Source organism: Prionailurus viverrinus, chromosome X (genome assembly GCF_022837055.1).
Source record: "Prionailurus viverrinus isolate Anna chromosome X, UM_Priviv_1.0, whole genome shotgun sequence".
NCBI lineage: Eukaryota > Metazoa > Chordata > Mammalia > Carnivora > Felidae > Prionailurus > Prionailurus viverrinus.
The window spans coordinates 42,765,197-42,774,171 of record NC_062579.1 but is presented as its reverse complement, the minus strand read 5'-3'; the positions used below and the strand labels follow the sequence as shown (position 1 = coordinate 42,774,171).

The window sequence follows — 8,975 nt, the reverse complement described above, 5'->3', positions numbered from 1 at the left end:
CTGTCTTCCTTTTCATGGGCACAGGATGCCCCCTGGCTCACTTAGCCTCAGCTCACCTGTGCTGGCATCTGTAGACCTCTCGGATTCTTGGTCTCAACCTCCATCACCACCCTTGACAGGGCCTTTGCTTCACAGCCTCAGCTGCAGGGTCTAGTCCTTTGCCTATTTAGACCTCATTCATGGACCCTTTCATGTGGCCTCAGTCACTTTCCACATTTCCTCTACTGGGAATGCAGCCCCTGAGGTGAGACAGCACAGCGGGAGCCAGGATCAGCTCCAGAAAGCTAAGTTCCTAAACTTCAGCCATCCCTCTGCCCAAAGAGACTGCTGGGTCAGCCTGCAAAGTGAACTCCTCTGAGTCCCAAACGCAAATCGGTGCAAAATCCTTTCCTCCACTTGTCTGATACATCTCACTTGTCCCCTCCCATTCAGGGGAGTCTGACCTGAGAGCCTTACCTCCATCGGCCACCTCTTTGTGTCATGTACTCCTCCAATACTGGGAGACAACATTCATCTTTGCTTGACCTTCATGCTGACAAGACTCGTATATAGTATATCCAGATCCCAAAGGGAAAGCTTTAGGATTTGCTTATTATTATTATTATTATTAAGCAAAAAGGGATTGGCTAGCTGAGAAAGAAACATAAAAGAGAGAGGATTACCAGTCAGTCCATGCACCCTTGTGCCATTGTCAGTACGGACGATCTATAAAAGTAAACTCAGAGTTCAAAGACAGACACCATGTTTTAAAAGGGTCCTAGGAGATGCTTGTCAGCAATTGTAACATCCGTACCCAGAGAGCTTCAATCCTAAATCCTCTGCTCCCACCAGCACCTGGACACTCGGCAGCAGAGATGAACTTACCCAAAGCTTGTGATGTTTTCCAAGAGTTCTGGGGCAAATCTGGGTGTGTCTTCCTAGGTGACTAGTCCAGGAGTATTTGGAGGTTTGGCAACCTGTTTTTCCAGTCTCCTATTTACCACATAATGAATTAAACCGGCAGCACGGAGACTGGCTCCATAGTTTAATCGTTCAAAGTAACTACTTTTCTCATTACCGGGGGAAGCACAGTCTACATGACTGGAAAACAGAATTAAAGAACAACTGCCCTAAAGGTAAAATCCCCAAAATGAAAGTGTTTGCTTGAGAACTTCGCATTCTGGGCACAATGCCTTTAGTGGCCTTCCTGCTGGAGTTACAATACAGGTTCCTGGCTCGGTCCTAACCAGGACAGTTTCTCCCTAGCTAGTTCCATGGATGTGGGTCCCATACAGACAATACACGTGGGAACACTCTGGCCTCCAGCAGCTCTTCTCAGGCTCCTGATTCTCCCACAGGCAGTCACTCACAATGCGAAGCAATGATTTATCAAACATCCTGAGAACTCCTGGTGCCAGCTTTGTTCTGAAAATAGTTTCATTCACCTTACGGGCACATGCCCTGACTGTCCTAAGTGCAGATGGAGAAACCAAGTCACAGGGACACTAAGGAACGCGCCTGCTGCTATGCAGCCTGCGAGTTCACTAGATGAAGTCTTGAGAGCACTGCTGCCCACCCTAGGTGTCCTTATGATGGGCCAACCTCTTCTCTTTCTTTCTCTCATTCATCATGGGTATCTCATTTTAAGCAGCAAGTGAAGTAATTTAACGACTGAGAAGAAAGTTTTTTGTGTGTCATTAGTACAAACACCTCAAAACCTGCAGGAGTTACCATGGGGCACACGTGTTCCTGTGGGTTTAAAGGGAGATTATCCAGGAACCCTCCCCCGCCCCAGTGATACCCTTTCAGTAACCCACAACAAAGCAACAACAGGTGTCAGGTGACCTTTTATTCGGCATTCCATAACATTAATGAGAGCCCCTCTTAATAGGTGTGTGGTGCTCTTGTACAAGCTGGTCACGTAGCACTTATCTGGGGAGTGAGAGAATACAAACCAACCAACCAACCAACCAACCAAGGAATAAGCAAATTAGTGGGCTGTAAGGAAGAAAATAACCCAGGTCCTAGGCCAGGAACAACCTACTTTACACAAGGTGGTCACGGAGAGCCTCTCTGAGGAGGCAATAATGGAGCAGAAACCAGAAGGTTAGAAGGAACCCACCATGTAAGGATCCAGGGAGAGACTCTTCCAGGCAGAGACAACTGTGATCACCAATGTCCTAAGGAGGGAAGAAGCATGTGCAAGGAACGGGAGTAGGCCAGAGTTACTGCCGTGAAGACAAGAGATGAGCAGTTTATTTGGATACGAAAACAGTAGCAGTAGATGAGCACAGAACGGGATGGATACAGGATGTTTTCAGAAGATCGAATCCAGAGGACGTGGTGCTGGGTTGCAGTGGAGACCAAAGGAACACGTCACATGAAGAGGCGTGCTTGGGACATGTTAAGTGTCTGCTCCCTTCTGGTCATCCAGCAAAGACACAGACAAATGTGGATCTCAGGGGACAGGTTGATGCGTGAGGTACGAACGTGGGAGGTCCCGTTGTGTCCATGCTCTGTGCTGGCACCAAGGATGAAACAACCCACAGAGAGAGTGTAGATGGGAAGGGCCCTGTTAAAAGCCCTGTGGAATAGGGAGTGAGCAATAAACACTGACAAGGAGCACAGTGGCCACTGGGGTTGCGAGAACATCACCCAAAGAGTAAATTTTCAAATAGGCCAAAGTACAAATTAGAAGAAAGGGAGGGAGGGACATTTTCAAGAACCAGGCAATTGTTAAGTGTACCAGAGCTATCTGAGAGGTACAGTAGGTTGAGGAGAGGACATCATCAAAGGGATTCACTGGTGCCCTTGACAGCTGTTTTCATTTGGGGGGCAGGCTGATAGAAGCTGGACTGGAGAAGTTAGCAAAAAAAAAAAAAAAAAAAGTTACAGAACAAGGGAAGACTTGCTGTTTACAGCAAGCGAAATGTGGCAGTGTCTCAGAAAGATATGGGATAAGGGATGGCTTTACGTTTTACTGCCTCTTGTATCATAGATAACAGAATGATGGAGAAATAAATGGATAGGTGATCATTGGAATCATTGCAAAGTCCTACTCCTCCTCCAGAAGATGGGCATGGGATCCAGGTGAAGGGCCTGGCCTCAGGTAGGATAAGGTCCTTTATTCCACAGGGATAGCAGAGATACAGGTGCAGATCAGGTGTTGCTGTGAAGTGGTGAGAGTTCCTGTCTGATAACTGCTCTTTTTTCTTTTCTTCTTCTTCTTCTTCTTCTTCTTCTTCTTCTTTTTAACGTATTACCATTGAACTTCTTGAGAAGCGTGGGTCATGGAGCACTAGAAGGTTACTGCAGATAGAGAAAAGATACAGGTCAGGAGGTTGCAGGATTTCGTCTTTATTAGGGTGTACCAGGAGAGGAGAGAGGAAGGAGCAAAGACCTGTTTTGCGCGGGACAATTTATAGCCCCTTAAGCTGGCCTAATAGAATGTGACATGACCTAGTGGCCATGGAACCGGGGGTTCCCTAAAGGGCTTAATGCCTAGGCTGTAGACGCGGTAGAGGGAGGGGGCTGGAGAACAGGCCTTTTGGGGGTGACGAGAGAGAGGAATGCTAGACAGCGACTCCAGGGAGGGGAGCGGGGTTCCTGATGTCCAGGGTCCAAGGCAGGTCCATGGGCAGCTGGATATTCGTGTTGGGGAGAACAACCCTGAGGACGGAGAGGACCGGGGGTGGCCGGTTCGTCTTCTAGGGCCTTGATAGGCCTGGAGGCAGCAGGGGAGGGAGGGCTGAGAGGAGGATAGCAACTGTGCCTTGGGACCAACGTTCACAGGCTGGAGTGGGCAGAACAATGACCAGGGGATTCGGACACGCCTCGCCCAAAGGACGGTCTGAGAGTCCGGGGATCGAGGAATAGCAGCCGGATAACAGGGGTTTGGGGCCTTGGACGAGTATGGAAACCGTCTTCAGAGCTGGGCACACAGACTGGCAAGGACCTCACTCAGTCGCCGGAACCAGGCTCAGACCCTCACAATTGGAACGCATCCCGAAGCCCTGCCTTTTCCTCTACCGGGCGCCGGAACTTCCGGACGCGGGCCTTCCTGCTTCTGTTGGCTTAGTTCCGGGGCGGGACCATAGAAGGCTATTGTGCCGAAGACCGTTCGGCCGGGCCACTTCGATTGTACCGCAGCCTTCGCTCCCCCTCAGCAGCATTCCTCTTTGCCACCTCAGCTATGATCTGCAGGGCTCTTTACAGGCGAACAGAGGAAACGACGGATTTTCCTTTGTGATGTGTGTCGTTCCGTTTCTCTGGCCAGTAGGTGGCAGTGTTGCGCACTGTACCAGTTCGGACCACCCCTTCCCCCGCCTTCCGAGTTTGAAAAAACTCAGAGCTGCCTTCTTTTTAAAACAACAACAACAACAACAAAACAAAAACAGGACCTTCCTTTTACGCATGCGCGCTTTTGGCTGCCCTGGCTGGAAATAGGTTTTTTCTACGTGTTAGGGACCCAATAAAACATGCAGCCCTGGGATAAAATCTTTCTACCTTTCAACTTGCTTTTCTTAAACTGCTGCCGAGGTTCTTCACCAACTTGGATGTCTGCGTCTCTAAGTCGTCTGCTTTTTGGCTTTTCTCCACACGTAGTGATTACCAGGCGCGGAGGGGAAGCGGTACTGGGGGGGGGGGGGGTTTCTTAATTAAAGAGTACAAAGATACAGGTCGGATGATGAAAATTTTGGAAATGGATGATACTGGCGATAGTTGCACAACAGTGTGAACTTCCTGATGGAACCAATCGATGCTCATTTAAACATGCTTAACATGGTACATTTTATGTGATCGGTTTTAGTACCACAAAAGGGAGAGGACACAGGTGACATAGGATAGAGTTTGTCCTAAATAAGTAGTTACACAAATAGGTGGAAATGAAATGCGGATTTCAAATAAGCCGTGAAAGAACCGGTAGATAACTACTGAAAAGGTACATTGCCCCTCTTGCCTTGCTTGATCTGGGTTGGCCTGCATTCCCTCCTCATTGTCTCATCAGGTCTCCCCCTTGGTACCTATTGCCTCAGTCAGTGTGCTGCTCTGGGCTGGAAGCAGTGCTCCTCTGTATCCACGTGTGCGTGTGTAACAAGCACATTTACTGACAGTCAGGACCCTTTCTCTATGGGTGGCCTCCCACGATACATCCTGTGGTTTACTTTCTACTCCCTTTTGTGGCTTGGGCTTTTTTCCTCTTGAGTCAGATGGATGAAGCTTCAGTTACCCTGGTAACCATTTTTCTCTTTTTAAATCATCTCAACGTCTCATCACAAAAAGACAAGGAGAGGGAGACAAGTGCTTTCCCATCTATCCTGGACCTTCAGGCAAGCTGACGCCTGAGGCTGAGTGACCCAGTGAGGAGCTGCAGAAGAATGTTGCCATGACAACAGAATGGCTCACCCCCTTCCAGCACACAGCCCCTTCTCCCTCCCTCTCACTGCCTGATAGATCTCACTTCAGAATGGGAATGTGCTTTGGCTAGGACTGAAGGGATAGGTGTATGGTAGAGGATGGAAGGAGAGAGGTATAATCCTGAGATGCCTTCAGAAGGAACTGGGGGAGGAACCACAGCCCCCCCCCCCAAAAAAGCATCCTGCACAACAGTGAGGTCCCAGAAGGCTACGGAAGCAATGAAAGCAGAGTAGCTCTAATGTGTTTGTGATTTTCTCCAGCCCTAAAGGATGCTACAGCATTTTATGCATGGCTCAGGCCCTGGAAAAAAGGGGCCTGTGTTGTTAAAGGAGAATGGAGCCTGGCATCACTCGTGGAGGGCATGACAGACTTGAGAAGGACCTGCTCACCTCAGTGACAGCTCTTATGAGTTACTCCGCTGTGTCTGTCTGGTCTGCTCTTCCTTCCGTGCTCTGCTTTGGGGGTCCATTTCTGGGACATGAAACGTTGTCCTAGTTAAAGGAGAGGACAAGGCAAGGATGCCCCATCCTCCTCTAACATGGACTGATTGGAGGGTGGACAGAGCAGGGGCCTGTGGGGATGGTGAGCTGGGATCACAGATTCACCAGTGCTCCTCAGACCACAAGGGCACGGTGGGTAATTGATTCTCTCTGGCTGATGTGATCTTCATGATTATTCACTCTCAGGACTACACAGAAAAGGAGCAAAAACCCCACTGAATTCATTGATGATCTGCTAAGCATCTTTGATATCAATCATGTGACTGGTCTAGCTGAGGAAGTGCTCAGTCGCTCAGATTTCCACCACACCTTCCTTCTTGCCTCCAAGTGGGGAAGGTGTATGTGTGGCTTACAAGTCTCCCCGGGTGGTGCTGGGATGGGGTGTATGAAATCCTTATGTTGCTCACAGTGTCCTGGGTGGTTTCTGAGGGAAGGAGGACTCTTGTGTCCCTGGTCCACCTGGTGAAGTGACCTGCACCACCTTGCATGTGGCTGGTGAAACCTGCTTTTTCCTCTCTCCTCTTGGCCAGTACCTGCTGCTTCCTGGCTGACCCAGCCTCAGCTCACCTGTGTTGGCATGTGGAGACCTCTTGGATTCTTGGTCTCAACGTCCATCACTTCTGTGGGAAGGGCTGTTGCTCCACAGCCTCAGCTGCAGGGTCACCTAGTCTGCTGCATGCTTAGTCCTCCTTCATTAACCCCTGATGGGGAGTCACTCACTTTCCACATTTCCTTACCTGGGGATGCAGCCTCTGGGAGGTCACAGCACAGCAGGAGCCAAGATCAGCTCCAGAAAGCTAAGTTCCTAAACCTCAGCCATCCCTCTGCCCAAAGAGACTGCTGGGTCAGCCTGCAAAGTGAACTCCTCTGAGTCCCAAACGCAAATCGGTGCAAAATCCTTTCCTCCACTTGTCTGATACATCTCACTTGTCCCCTCCCATTCAGGGGAGTCTGACCTGAGAGCCTTACCTCCATCGGCCACCTCTTTGTGTCATGTACTCCTCCAATACTGGGAGACAACATTCATCTTTGCTTGACCTTCATGCTGACAAGACTCGTATATAGTATATCCAGATCCCAAAGGGAAAGCTTTAGGATTTGCTTTTTTTGTTTCTTATTTTTATTAAGCAAAAAGGGATTGGCTAGCTGAGAAAGAAACATAAAAGAGAGAGGATTACCAGTCAGTCCATGCACCCTTGTGCCATCGTCAGCAGGGACGATCCATAAAAATAAACTCAGAGTTCGAAGACAGACACCATGTTTTAAAAGGTTCCTAGGAGATGCTTGTCAGCAATTGTAACGTCAGTACCCAGAGAGCTTCAATCCTAAGTCTTCTGCTCCCACCAGTGCCTGGTAACTATTAAGGATACTCAGGCAGCAGAGATGAACTTACCCAAAGCCTGTGATGTCTTCCAGGAGTTCTGGGGCAAACCTGGGTGTGTCTTCCTAGGTGACCAGTCCAGGAGTATCTTGGAGGTTTGGCAACCTTTTTTCCAGTCTCCTATTTACCACATAATCAATTAAAAGAGCAGCACTTGGGGCGCCTAGGTGGCTCAGTTAGTTAAGCTTCTTACTTGGGGGCTGAGGTCATGATCTCAGGTTTGTGTGTTTGAGTCCTGCATGGGGCTTTAGGGCTCTGTGCTGACAGCTCAGAACCTGGAGACTGCTTCGGAATCCTTTTCTCCCTCTCTCTGGTCCTCCCCTGCTGGCGCTCTATCTCTGTCTCTCAAAAATAAATAAACATATTTTTTTTTAAAGCACTTGAGATTGGCTCAATACGTTAATCTTTCAAAAACAAAACTTTTCTCATTACGTGGGGATGAGGGGAGCACAATCTACACTGAAGTAACCCTGTGGCCCTCAAACTGGTGGCTCTCAAAAGGGCTGACAGCTGTGGATGTACAGGCATTCCAGGGAGGGAGCTGGAGAACAGGGCGTCCTGTTTGTGGTGATGAGAGAGGAGAATGCTAGATAGTCACACCAGCGAGGGGAGCAGGGTCTCCAGAAGTCCAGGGCACAGGGGAGGTCCGAGGACAGCGGGATGCCCGGGTTGGGAAGAACTACACTAAAGACGGAGATGACCCGGGTGGCCGGTTTGTCTCCTGGAGGCTGACAGGACTACAGCAACTGTGCCACGGGAAGAACGTGTACGCAGGCCGGAGTGGGCAGAACAATGACCAGGGAATCCGGACTCGGTTGCCCAAGGGACAGTCGGAGCTCCCGGGAATCGACGAATAGCACCCGCGTAACAGGTGTTCGGGGCTTTGGACCAGTATGGAAGGAGTCCTCAGTGATGAGCACACAGACTGCTGGATACCTCACTCAGCCGCCGCAATCCTGCTCAAACCCTACAAATGGAAGGAACCCCTGAGACCGGCCTTTCTCCTACCGGACTCCGGAATTTCCGGAGGCGGGACTTCCTGCTTCTGTTGACTTAATTCCGGGGCGGAACCACGGAAAGCTACTGTGCCAAAGACGGTTAGGCCTAGCCACATCGACCGTGCTACAGCTTTCTCTGCCCCTCAGCTGCATTCCTCCTCGTTCCCTCAGCTCCGATCTGCAGGGCTCTTTACAGTCGAACAGCGGAAAAGATCGATTTTCCTTCGCCATGTGTGTCAGTCTGTTTCTCTAACCAGTAGGTGGCAGTGTTGCGCACTGTACCCGTTAGTACTGCCTCCACCCCCGCCCTTCGAGTTTGAAAAAACTCGGAATGATTTTCTTTGGGGGGGGGGGGGAAGGACCTTTCTTTCATGCATGCGTGCGTTTGGCTACCCTTGCTAAAATTGCTTCTTTCTTCGTGTTAGGGACCCACCGAAAATGCGCAGCACTGGGATATCTTTCTACCTTTCAAGTTGCCTTTCTTAAATTGCTGCCTAGGTTCCTCGCCAACTTGGATTTCTGCGACTCTAAGTCGTCTGGCTTTTGGCTCATTCCCCCCCCCCCCCCCAGCCCCCTCCTCCCACGTAGTGATTACAGGGACCGAGGGGAAGCGGTACTGGGGGTTTTTATTTAAAGGGTACAAAAATATAGGTGGGGTGATGAAAACTCTGAAGATGGATGATACTGGCGATATCAAAG

The 8,975-nt window shown here is 49.8% G+C and overlaps 1 long non-coding RNA gene across 1 annotated transcript; it reads right to left on the bottom strand.

Moving 5' to 3' along the window:
- Positions 1-1,813: 1,813 nt before the first annotated feature.
- On the bottom strand, positions 1,814-7,558 carry LOC125157386 (uncharacterized). The gene is made up of 2 exons (XR_007148963.1): positions 7,291-7,558; positions 1,814-3,288 (listed from the first exon to the last, which is right to left on the bottom strand). It is a non-coding gene; the product is annotated as an uncharacterized LOC125157386 (long non-coding RNA).
- Positions 7,559-8,975: the final 1,417 nt, after the last annotated feature.